This window comes from Typopeltis vanoorti, chromosome 6, assembly GCF_054136105.1.
Source record: "Typopeltis vanoorti isolate ZY-2024b chromosome 6, IOZ_Tvanoo_1.0, whole genome shotgun sequence".
Lineage (NCBI taxonomy): Eukaryota > Metazoa > Arthropoda > Arachnida > Uropygi > Thelyphonidae > Typopeltis > Typopeltis vanoorti.
Genome location: NC_143554.1, coordinates 70,819,301 through 70,833,374, shown reverse-complemented (window position 1 = coordinate 70,833,374; position 14,074 = coordinate 70,819,301). Strand labels below are relative to the sequence as shown.

Here is a 14,074-nt window from a genome sequence, read left to right as displayed (position 1 = left end):
GAGTAAAAGCTGACTTATTTGCCAGGAACTTTTGATATGCTTTCTTCTTTTCCTTCACTGCCTCTTTAACTTCCTGTGTCCACCAGGGAGTTCTGATTTTTTTATCTTTGCACACAACCTCACCACATGCCTCTCTGGCAGAATCAATCCATGTTTCCTTCAGAGTTTGCCACTGAATCTCCAAGGTTTGATTCCTGTTCTCAAACTCTTTCATTTTCTTTTCAATAATATTTCTGTATTTTAGTCTACAGTTTACATCTGAGAGCTGCTCAACTTTTATTCGCTTTAAAACTTTCTTACATGTTATTCTTTTCAATATGAAATTCAATTTTATCCTGCTCAAGACTAAATAGTGATCACTTCCAATTTCAAATCCTCTGTACACTCTGGTGTCCTGCACCAGGGAGAAAACATCACTATCAACAATAACATAGTCAATGAGACTTTTCTTATTCCTAGCCTCTTCTCTCCATGTGAATTTGTGCACATTTTTATGTTGGAACATGGTGTTAGTAATAACCAGTCCATGTCCTGAGCAGAAATCCAACAGATATTTGCCATTATTATTAGCTTTGCTCTTTTCTCCAAATTTTCCCAAAATATTTTTGTATGTCTCACAATCATTTCCTACTCTGCTATTTAGATCCCCTACAAGGACCAACTTTTCCTTTTTCATTGTGTCAGTTGCTTTTTCTAAAGCCTCAAAAAATTCCTCCACTTCTACCTTAGTAGAACCTTCTGTGGGACCATAGGCACAAATAAATCTCATTGTCCAGTTCCCCATTCTCATATTTGCCCACATTACTCTACTTGAGACTGACTGCCATTCAAGAAGATTAGCCTCGTATTTTGTGTTGAATACTATGGCTACTCCTTCTTTTCCTTGATTGTTATTGCCTGAATATAACATTTTGTATTTATTGCTCAGAAAGATCATACCAGTTTTGGTCTTTTTTGTTTCAGTCACCCCTATTATGTCAATCTGGTACTTATCTAATTCCTCAGCTAGCTCCATTTCTTTGCCATTCAGGCTTCTTACGTTGATAGTACCGATCTTTAACTCTGGTGATGTTGAGTTGGGGTTTGTTTTCAGATTTGTTCCAGTAGCTGACTTTTCGCTGTTCGCCCTGGTTCCCTGGCGAAAACAACGGGGGCCTTGTTTAACCGGGCGACGCCCCAGCCGGCATGAAATTTTGTCATGTTGTACCATCATTTTTTATTTTGGTTTAACCAATAAGAATACAATTTGGTCAGCTAAATCCCAAATTTCCAGCCCATCCTCGTTCGTTCAGTATCAAAGTAGATACCCAACAGGGTGCACCACGAGAAGGTGAGGATTGGACATGAGGTCAGAAGCCCTGGTCGGTTCTCCGCATTCCTTTAAAGGCTATGTGGAGGTCTCCTCTCAGTTATACAGCTTTGACCCTTAAGCACCCCTTATATAAACAGAATCCTAAAAGAATGGAAAATAACTGTCCAAGTTGGAATTAAACTAACAAATAATAAGCAGCAAATACAATACTTTATGCAGATGATCAAGTACTAATTTCAAACTCAGAAGATGAACTCCAAATTGCAACTATCCATCTAAATGAAATAGCAAAAAAATATAAAAATGAACATAAACTAAAACAAAAGCCATGGCAATGTGTGGAAACACTATTCAAAATGTCAAAATTATGCTTAACAATAAAATAATAGAGCAAGTTACAGAATTCAAATACTTAGGAAATATAATCTCACAATACAATACTGATTCACACTTGGAAGCAAGACTACAAATTTACAGTAGAATGAATGGCATAATTAAAAGAAATTTTGGAAAACAAATGACTAAAGAAACTCAATTAACATTACATAATATGACCTATAAACTTCATCTCTAAACATCATCTCTCAAATTTTGAAGTGAAACCTGGATTCTAAAACAAAGAAACAGACAAAGATTGGAAGCATCACAGATGAAGTTGCTAAGACCTCTCCTGGGAATTACTAGATTAGATAAAAAGAAAAAATACAGAAATAAGAGAACAATTAGATACAAAGAACATCGTACAAGAAATAGAAGAATATCAGCAAAATTGGCTACACCACATAGAAAGGATGAATAACAATAAGATTCCCAAACTAGCATATAAATATAAACCTACAGGAAGCAGTGACCACGGACATCCAAGACTATGATGGAATGACCAACTTCATCTGCAGAGCAGGAACAGGACATAGAAAGCCTATACCTGAATTGTTCAGACGACAACAACGATGACCATTTTTTGGAAATTAGACAGCTGTTTGAGTTATTTGAGTTTGTTTTCTCTATACTGCTGAAAATATGATATGCCTGGTCTGGAATGGTTGTTGTAATGCCAGTTTTTTTTGCAATGGATGGTGGTGGTGGGTACATTACATGGAGGTATCTCCATGTTGTGCATTACTTTTCTATAGACTGAATAGTTAAGTTCATTTTCTTTGTAAACTTCTGTGAGAGGGCAAAAAAGAAGAAATCCATTGTTTTCTAATTCCACAGTGAAGTTAACGTGGGGATGAATGCTGAATGAACAACAAAGTCTTTTAATTGTTTTGCAAAACCAGGTCATATGATGACCACATCATCCATATAACCACAGCCAAAGTTTAGGTCATAGTTCATTATTCCCGGATTTGTTTTTCAGAAAATTCCATAAAGAAGTTAGCTAAAAGTGCAGAAATTGGTGAGTCCATCACATTCTCCCTCTTGTAGCAAGATGGATGCCTACATCAGAAACACACTTTTTATTGAGAACAAAGGATATTGTTATTCTTTGTTCTCAATATCCTTTCTTCTCATCATCCATATATCACAGCCAAAGTTTAGGTCATAGTTCATTATTCCCCAGGGCTTGTTTTTCAGAAAATTCCATAAAGAAATTAGCTAAAAGTGAGAAATTGGTGAGTCCATCACATTCTCCCTCTTGTAGCAAGATGGATGCCTATATCAGAAACACACTTTTTATTGAGAACAAAGGATATTGTAATAGAGCCTTATGACTCCCTAACAAGTCGTCATCAAATTTCACCATCATCAAGGTTCACCAATGTACCTTGAACAGAAATCATAGGCTGTTACAAGAAATATTTCTGCTAGACTGTAACATTTTTTGAACACTGGATAATCAACACATTCTTCCAATTCCAAGACAAATTTTATGAACAGAAAGAAAGCCTAGCAATGGGTTTGCTACTTGCTACTTTTTTCTCTATTTTTAGCTCTCCTCTTCATAGAATTGTTTGAAGAAAAAAGAACCTGGAAAATTAGGAATTAGAACCTATGCTTTGGCTATGAAATGTGGATGATGTGTTCATTATGTGGCTTGGCTCCAAAAAGCAACTACAAGATTGAGTTCATCTTAATAATATTCATCCCTACTTTAAGTTCAGTGATGAATTAGAAAACAACAGATTCTTGTCTTTTTTAGATACCCTCCTGGAGGCCTCCAAACAAAATAAACTTAACTATTCAGTATCTGGAAAATGGATGCACTTTCATCTAAAATCTCACCACCACATCCATCACAAAAAAATTGGTATTTTAATACTTCCATCAGTATGGAGAAGAGAAACCATGAACTCAAATACCCCAGTCTAATTCTTCCATAAAAATGGTTATAATAAAAAAAATGGCTAGGAACATTTTTTTTTTATTATAACCAACTCATATCTGAATCTTTTCTTGTCATTTTCTCCTCAGACACTTCTTTTACTAATCTTTCATCTTCCATTCTGTTTAGGTGAATATACAGTATCATCTTGAATCAGGTTTCTTTATATATTTGAATATTAACGATATGAAGTTCTTTGCTGACATGTTTATTTTTAACATGGTTCAGTAGTTGATATCATCTATTATGAACAGAACTCAGAATTCTCCTCCAGCCAGTGATCAACAGTTTTGTTTCAAACCCAACTTTTAGATCCATAAAATAACTTCAGATTGTTTGACTACAGTCTTGTGTACTATTAACTTGTTTTGGCTGATTTCTCTCTTGTTTCATATAAATTTATCCAACTAGCTTCTGACTACACCAGCATTATTTATTCTGCTGTCTCTTTCCATATTTGGTCTACTTTCTTCAATAAAAACTGTGTCTAGATAGCTAAAATATGTAACCTATACTATTGAAAGACTTAGGTGTTGTCCCATTATTTATACTAGCACTTCACAGTATTGACAACACCAACAGACAAAAAAATTTAATTTATTGAAACTTGCTAATATTTTGCTATTTTCTAACCAGCATCTTCAGAGCACAAATAAAAACTGTAACAAACACAGGCACTCAACTAAAGGCATTGGAACCAATTCACATGTAACCCAAACAAAACTAATGTCCTGACAAGGTAGGTGTCTTCTCTAGGCTGGATAACTATAAAATTAATTCGGAAAAGAAGTAATTATCCGGGAAGTCTCCCAGATACTTGGCAAATTAATGCATCCATATTTATTGAGGTTGGAAAGTGATTTATAGCTGATTTTGGTTCCAAAAATAGTCTCTCAGACATATATCAACTTCTATGTAATAGTGATGTCTTATTCCATTTAATCCTATGTAATAGAGCAGTGCTTCCCAAACTGCGGGCCACAGCCCCCTTGGAGGCTGTAGGTTTTGTTGAGGGGGGGGGCATGAAATAACGAAAACAAATTTAAAATGTGTTAAGACTAAGTAGATTTTTTTTATTTTAAAAGAAACGTATTTAACTTTTATTATTTATTATTTCTTTTTTCTTATTTTTTATATTTTAATGGAAAAATTCACACATTGGTGTTGGTTCACAAACTTTGCTTCCTGCGTATTTTGGCGCTTAATGAATATTAGTAAATATTGCTTATTCATATGTTTCATTTCAAAGCAGTGGTTAATTGTATTTACTTCGAATGCTCTCCAGGGAAGCTCCAAATCTTCCTGTCCCTTTCATCACGCGTTCGTAATCAGGGACTGTTGATATTGACTTTATATACATATCAAAACTCGTTTTATATTATCACTGTCATCCGAGCTAGTTTTCTGTTACCAATAAAAGTTTCGCATATACTTCACACATAAAAAAAAAAGCTTAAACAAGTTCATGTGGGGAGATAGTAACTCGCTTACAGTGGTAAACAAGACGCCCTCCCTAACAGCACTATACTGCAGAGGCAATAAAAACAAGTACTTTTATTATGCCAATGAATAAGGTATGAGGAGTCTGTGTAATATACGGAGGCTGTTCAATAAGTTATAAGACTATATTTATACAGAAAACAGATTACCTTTAATCGTCATCATTTACATGGTCTTTTTCGAAGTAACTACCGTGAGATGCGATGCATTTGTCCCAACGTTGCATCCACTTCTTAAACACATGTGAAAGTCCGTTTTTTGAGAGTTCTTTCAAAACCGCCTCCACAGCTTTTACACATGCTTTGTTGCTTTCGAAATGGCGGCCTCTTAGTGGTTTCTTGAGCTGAGGAAACAACCAGAAATCGCACAGTGCGAGATCAGGACTGTATGGAGGGTGTGGTAGGATATCTATGTTGTTCTTCTGCAAAACGTCCACTACACCACCAGCAATATGTGGCCTTGCATTATCGTGGTGCAATAAGAAGCCATTCTTCAGCAATGGTCGCTTCCTTTTGACGTGCTGTACCATTGTCCGTAAAACATCCGCATAGTATGAGCCGTTTACAGTATTCCCGGGTTCTAATTCTACGTGTTGGTAAACAATGCCTTTGTAGTCAAAAAACATTATGGTCATAACTTTACCAGCCGATTTTACAGTTTTTGCTTTCTTGGGGGGTAGGCAAAGTCGGATGCTTCCATTCACTGCTTTGTTGTTTCATTGTAGGGTCATAGTGATACAACCAAGCTTCATCTGCTGTAATGATGCGTTTTAAGAAGTCGCCTTCGTGTTCCAGTCTTTCTTTCCATTCTGTGCGCACAATCACTCGATGCTGCATTTGCTCCGGTGTCAAGAGTTTGGGAATCCATCGGGTGCAAACACGTTTCAGTCCCAAATGTTCAGCTGATTGAGTGAACACTTCCCACAGAAATATTCAGGACAACATGCAGCTGGCATACTGTAATTCTGCGATCCTCCTTGATGATAATCGCTGCTGTGTTGATCATTGTCTCTGTGATGGACATTGAAGGTCTTCCCTCACATTCAAGATCTTCCACATTTTGCCTTCCTTCCTTCCTTCCTTAAAAGTTTTATGCCAGCGAAAAAAACTTGCCCTCGACATTGCTTCATCTTGGAAAGCTTAGCATATCATATTAAAAGTGTCTGATGCCGATTTTTGCAAATGCACACAAAATTTAATCGCATAATGCTGTTCCAAGGACACTTCCATTTTGACGACTGGTCATGGCTCGTAGGCGCACCGAAACAAGCTTGCATTTAGTCACATGACACTCTGGCACATCAGCTCGTATACACCATCTATCAACCTCTTTTGTTAATACAGACAGCAACATTTCTTTATTCCACAGAAATTAATATTGTGATGAGTGGTTTCGTGATAGTAAAATTAGTCTTATTACTTATTGAACAGCCGTCGTATTTCTCAACAAATAGTGCAATTAGAGACAATTGGGATAAAAACACACTAATTAATGAATCACATGTCCCCTCATACAAAAACTATGCTGTATAGACAGAAACAAAACCATATGTTGCATGGGCAAACACAGTATCTAACTAAAAACTATTGTTATTAATTAGATGTGAGTTCGATTTCCCAAGGAAGCAATAAAATTCAACTGAACGTGTTAAAATTCGTAAAAGTGTTAAAAACTAAGTAATATATATATATATATATATAATGAATGTTATGGTAGTTTCACATATGGAATTCGGTTGAAGAGAGTTAGCATTCCAACTCAATTGTCAGCTATGCTTTTATCTTTCGGTTGCGCGATCTTTTGTTAATACTGCACCAATCATATGCACGTTTTAATATCCTGCTTTTGCTGTCTGTTTCGTGTTAGGTTTAATTACCGTAAAGGGAGAAAAGTCACAAAAGAGAAAAATGTTCCTGGTCCGGGGATTCCCTTATTCAAGTAATATTCACTAATTTCATGTTATCAGTCTGTGGTGTGCCAGTATCGGTAAGTGGTGATATTATTTGATCTATTCTACGTTAAAAAATTTAACCCTGAGATGGATAAGTGGCTGATAAAAAATAAAAAAAAAATCCCGTGAACAATCAGAAGCAAAAACAGACTCAAAAAAAAGGACTGTTCTGGTAAAATATTTCATATTTTACCAGAACAGCCCACATCGTCTTCAGAACCAAACGGTAAGAGGCAAAAAATGTAATATATGCATTTGATTTTTGCAATATTCGCTGTGTATGTTTTGTATTGAATATAAATACAATAAATATTATAATAATATATCTCTCTATTATGATTTTTTTTCAAGGGGGCCGTGAAATATTTTAATTTTTCCAAAGGGGACCCTGACATCCAGAAGTTTGGGAAGCACTGTAATAGAGTATCCAGAGCATGGTCTACCAGTCCAACTTGCCATACAAATGATCATGAATTTAATTTTTGTGTTCCTCAAGGTGGATGTTAACTGATTTACCAGTTTGTCCACCTTGAAGAACACAAAAATTATATTCATGATCATTTGTATGGCAAGTTGTGACTGGTAGACCCTGCTCTGGATACTCTATTACATAGGATTAAATGGAATAAGACATCGCTATTACATAGAAGTTATATATGTCTGAGAGACTATTTTTAGAATCAAAATCAGCTATGAAGCACTTCCCAACCTCAACAAATATGGGTGCATTAATTTGGCACAAGGAACTTTGTACACTCCAGGATGAGTAAGAGGATGAAGTTGATCTTTTTGGGAGAATGGATGAAATAGCAAGCTGAAGGGATGGTTCGAACATGGCATCTGCAGATAACTTTAGCTATCTTTTGTGATGAACCTTTAATATATGGGATGGGAATAGTTTTACTGTGATCCTTTTTGTTGGTTGCAGGAGGAATGGGAGAGGGATAGTATTTTATCTATTGTATATGGACTATAGACATTGGCTAAAAAGGTGTTACAAAGGTCTTTGAGCTCAGTTTCAAGGGCTGTGTCATTGGAACAAATAGCCCTGGCTTGGTAAGTCTTTTGAGGATGCTATACTGTTGGGATTAGGGATGGTGTGACTGTTAATGTGAATACTTTTCTGTATTTGTGGATTTTCTCTAAACGGAAAAGGATAATGAGTGCAGTTTGGAAGTCGTGTCACTAGTTTATCTAGGACGGGAAGACAGTTGTTATTTTCTTTTTCTATTGCAACATTGTCCGTGCGGTTAGCCTAGTGGCTATGCGCTTCGCAACCATATGCCTGAGGAAGGAGTGTCCTAGGTTCGGTTCCCGTCGACGACATGAGGAGCTTAAGGATCTTCCTCAGCCATAGCCAAGTTAGCCAGTCTTGGGCGTGAACAGCAGGTTTTTTCCACCAGTTTATCTGGGGGTTTTCATCCTGCAAGCAGGCAAACCGGCCCCGTGAACACACATGGATCTACAGTCATAAATGCTTAACCCCCCCCATGAGGGGGGGCTCAACTCGCCCCAGTAGGGACAGGGGAGAAATAGGGAGGAAACTCCATACAAATAAATAAAATAAATTGCAACGTTTATTTTAGGATGCTGGCTGTTAAAATGTGCTAAAAATGTACAATGTGTCTAGTATGATATGGGTACTCTACGTAGATTTCATGTAGTCTACTTATATCATAATTGAAGACTTAATGTTACTTTTTCTCCTTCTTTCCATGGTCAGACTGCTCTTTATATTCTCCAGATCTTGATGCTTGGGATCTTGTTACAGAATTAATGCATGTTGGAATGGAGGCTTTCAATCATCACTTTGTCCAAAATTTCCATCCTATATCTAAACCATGATTTTCAAAAAGCATGCCAAGGTGATGATCTAAGAAAAGAAATAGTCTATCATAAATGGCTTGAGACAAAAGCCCCAGTTTCAGTTGCCTGCAACACTTGTAAAACTATCATTAGAAAAAGCTAAGTTTTGACTTTAATAGGGCCATATGTAGAAAACTCGCCACTCTACCAATGGTAATTATGCCTTCTGGTCCCCCTCCCACCAAAGTTTTTAGGTGCAACTTTTGTCTATCTGTACTCCCTTCTGTTTCTCATCTGTATTACATTATCACCCAAAGATAAGTATGACAACATGGCTTCATTCTTCTCTTCCATTTCCTTCATAGATGACCAAGAAAATCACCTCCTTCATTACCTATAACATTGTATTGCTTCTGATGTCTTTCTGGCAGAAGGCCAGAAAGACATCAAAAGAATCTTGAAAAACTTCGTGGATACAAAAATGGCAGCTGGTCCTGATGGAATCCAGCCCAACTTATTTGTGCTCAAAAGATGTGCTCCTGAACTAACACCCATTCTTTATCATCTATACAATATATTATACTCTGATGGCATCTGCCCTTTAGCATGCAAGCAAGGCCATATACAGCCAAATCCTAAAACAGGTGATAAATGTCTACCTTCAAGCTATTGACTTATTGCTCTCACATTAGTTCTGTCCAAAGTAATGGAGAAGGTTATCAGCAGCCAACTTCTTTAATATCTGGAGAACTGCCAGCTAATTAGTGACAGCATGGATTTTGTCAATCTAGATCCAGGAGATCTCCTGGTCTACATTGCCCACTTCTGGACACATGCCATGGAAAGGTTTCGCAGTGCTTCCTTTGTAGATATTTCCATGCCCACTGCAGAATAGAACTAGCATCCATTGCGCCTTCCAAGGTGTTGAAAGTTTATTTTTCACTTGGTTAGACTATAATAAATTTAGTTTAATCCTTTATCCAAGTGTGAACAAACAAAGTTTGCACCTGAAAATATCTTCAGGACTGAATATGGTGTAGTACTACCTTACTCGGGTAAGGTAGTACAACTCCGGGCGACTCGTAGCAAAGGTGGAGCACTCTACCAACACTCCTCTCCCAGTATCTCCCATAATGCAAAACACATCTCCTACGAGTTGCACTACCTTACCCCAGTAAGGTAGTACAACACCATATTCAGTCCTGAAGATATTTTCAGGCGCAAACTTTGTTTGCTCACACTTAGATAAAGGATTAAACTAAATTTATTATAGTCTAACCAAGTGAAAAATAACCTTTCAACATCTTTCTCTAAATCCAGAGTAATTTAATAAAAAAGGTGGCACACCTTTTGGCAACTCCTATAGGTAAAGGTGACCTCGCTATTGCTTCTGCCTGGTATCTCCACCACTGGGCCTGGCTCCCCCTGAAGAGACCTCAATTAAGGTCGAAACTAGTCTGGGTAGTGGCCAATCCCTTAATGCATAACATTATACATAGCCGCAAGGAGATGTGTTTTGCATTATGGGAGATACTGGGATAGAAGTGTTGGTATCTTGCTCCACCTTTGCTATGAGTTGCACTACCTTACCCCAGTAAGGTAGTACAACACCATATTCAGTTCTGAAGTTATTTTCAGGTGCAAACTTTGTTTGCTCACACTTGAATAAAGGATTAAACTAAATTTATTATTGTGCCTTCCATTTTGCCACATCTACAGGAACTTGAGCAAAAGCTGTCCAACATTCCTTTACAGTAGATCTGCATACTTACCAGCTGCCACTCCCAGTCGTTTTTCAATCCATCCACCATGGTTCTGTAGAACAGCCTCCTCCATGAAGTATTTTTAAAAGTTTTAAAAGGGGTATACCGTGAGTAGACATATCGATACAAAATTAATAACGGAAAAAAACTCACGTACAAAGATTATTTAATAGTATAATTTTCGCCTGTGTGTCACAGGCATCTTCAGTACATATTAAGCTCAAATTAAACAATAACTGACAATTCCAAAAAGTGCCACCTAAGTAGCTGGTGTAAGATAACTAAAAAGGTCAATAAATTTCCTAAAAATAAAAATTTAAAAAAAAATCAATACAATAAAAAGTTAGGAAAGATTAGCTGATTTGTAAAGTACTATCTCCCATAAAGGGGATACACGTAAGCCGTCGGATCTGTTTAAGTTAGAAGAATGAAGTAGAGTTTCACGTTTCTTTATAAAGGCGTTCCATGAGGAACTGACTTTTGTGAAGAACTCTTGTCTTTCTCCAATGAAATCTATGTCTAGTGAAGATGGCATGTTCTGCAAGTCCAGATTTTTCACGTTTAAAGTATTCAATGTAAGATTGGTGTTCTTCTAGCCGAATAGAGGCAGATCTTCCCGTTTGTCCGAAATAAGATAATCCACAAGAGCACGGAATCTGGTAGACACCTGGATGATTAAGATGTGGAAGCTTATTCTTAGGAGAAGTGAGAAAGGCGGAGATTTTTCTAAACGGTCGAAAAGCAACAAAAATATTCAGTGGTTTTAAAACTTTTGCTATACGTTCACTGATGCCTTGTACATAAGGGATAGGAATGCACGTTATTTCTTCTGTGTTTTAAGAGGAAGACATATTAAAACTACTCAAAGTTCTTTAATGAAGCAATTCTTATAACCATTAGATAGAAAGGAAGAAGTTATATATTGTAGTTCTTTCTGTAAAAGATCGTCTGAAGAACAAAAGGAGTGGGCCCGATGAACCAGTGTTTTAATAGTTCCTGCTTTTTGACTGGGATGGTGATGAGATTCCGCATGGATATAATGGCCTGTATGAGTCTTCTTTCTATAAACTGAGAAATGTAGGTTACCATCTGGTTGGCAAAGAATTAGAAGATCTAACAAGGCTAACTGCTTATTTGATTCTACTTCTAGGGTAAACTTGATCCTAGGATGAAGTGCGTTTAACTTAGTGAGAAATTGTTGAAGTTCATCCGAAGAGCCATTCCATACAGCAAAAATGTCATCGACATATCTGAGCCAATGAGTAGGTCTGGGAGAAATGTTGTCAAAGATACTTGTTCAAAATGCTCCATAAAGAAATTGGAGATAGCAGGAGAAAGAGGATTGCCCATTGCTGTTCCTTCAATTTGTTGATACAGCCTATTTTTAAAGGAAAAATAACCAGAATGTATTACAAAATCAAATACGTTTACAATGTCTGAAGGAAATTCCTGTTGTAGTAATTCAATGCTTTCAGAAAGAGGCACATTTGTAAATAAAGAAACAACATCTAAACTGATCATGATATCAGAAACGTCCAAATGAAGATCTGAAATTTTATTTTTGAAATCCAAAGTATTTTTTATATAAGTATCATTTCTTCTAGTGGAAGAGGAGAGTAAATTTGATAAAAATTTTGAGATTTTGTAAGTGGGGCAACCTATACAATCTACGACTAAAAAATATTTAAAATATTATACTTATACATATTAAAACTACTTTGAGTAGTTTTAATGTCTTCCTCTTCAAACAGAAGAAATAACGCACATTCCTATCCCTTATGTACAAGGCATCAGTGAACGTATAGCAAAAGTTTTAAAACCACTGAATATATGCCTTTCGACCGTTTAGAAAAATCTCCACCTTTCTCACTTCTCCTAAGGAGAAGCTTCCACATCTTAATCATCCAGGTGTCTACCAGATTCCGTGCTCTTGTGGATTATCTTATTTCGGACAAACGGGAAGATCTGCCTCTATTCGGCTAGAAGAACACCAATCTTATATTGAATACTTTAAACCTGAAAAGTCTGGACTTGCAGAACATGCCATCTTCACTAGACATAGATTTTATTGGAGAAAGACAAGCGTTCTTCACAAAAGTCAGTTCCTCATGGAATGCCTTTATAAAGAAACATGTGAAACTCTACTTCATTCTCCTAACTTAAACAGATCTGACGGCTTACGTCTATCCCCTTTATGGGAGATAGTACTTTACAAATCAGCTAATCTTTCTTAACTTTTTATTGTATTGATTTTTTTTTTTTTTCATTTTTATTTTTAGGAAATTTATTGACCTTTTTAGTTATCTTACACCAGCTACTTAGGTGGCGCTTTTTGGAATTGTCAGTTATTGTTTAATTTGAGCTTAATATGTACTGAAGATGCCTGTGACACACAAGCGAAAATTATACTATTAAATAATCTTTGTATGTGAGTTTTTTCCGTTATTAATTTTGTATCAGTATTTTCAAAGGATCGCCAACTGTTTAAGAAAAATATCACCAGACTACTCTGTTCCTGACTCCATCCCACATATGGCATTTATTTGCTGTAGGCCTTCCTGCCTCTCATGTGGGTGTGACAAAAAAATAAATAAAAGATAAGATATAGGATAATAGTCCATAGAGTACTAGGCAGGGGTATTACTTGAGGTTGTTCCTTGGAAACTGTGAATAACCTAAGGGTTATGTGAGCAAGAAAGTTAAAAAAAAAAAAAAAGAAGTAGATTTTTTGTTTGCAGAGTGGTAAAGAAATGAAATACTTTTCTGGAGTGGTTAGTGAATAGGCAAGTTATATGTATTCTGATCTGTAGATAGGTTGTGTATTTCTCTTCTTATGTAATTATATATATACTATAGATGTCAATATATATAGATGTCAATGTCCACTATTCGTAGACATTGCCATCTAAGGATAAGGAAGTCATTTCACCTCTTTACAAAGCCTTGATATGACTGCATCTAGACTACTGTGCACAGATGTGGTCTCCTTGGTTCCAAGAGGATAAAGAAGCTATGGAAAGGGGTGTAAAGAAGAGTTACAAAGATGATATTGGGATTATGGAATGTGGATTATGAGAGCAGATTGAGAGTTTGTGGACTACAGACATTGTTAAATAGGTGAAAAAGGGGGTGATATGATAGAGGTCGGTAAACTTCTGAAAGGATGTTATATCCAATAACATCTTTCAGAGGTAAAATGACTTCCTTATTCTGGTGTCATCCACTTTAGTATCGTAATTATTCTCTGAGTTGTATTTGCAACTTTTGCTATGTGATCTTTGAACTTCAATTTCAATCTATCAACCATAACTCTATGATCCCTGGCCTCATCAGTTTCTCTGTGCATTAGCCCACCAATATAGTATGCATTTGGAAATCTCATCACTTCAAATTGCATAACTTGACATTTACTGACA

General features: G+C 36.4%; 1 protein-coding gene across 3 annotated transcripts in view; it reads left to right on the top strand.

Annotated features, from left to right (window-relative positions):
• Positions 1–14,074, top strand: part of LOC150105526 (cilia- and flagella- associated protein 210-like) — a 199,299-nt gene that overhangs the window by 120,827 nt on the left and 64,398 nt on the right. The gene's annotated exons all lie outside the window — the stretch shown is intronic.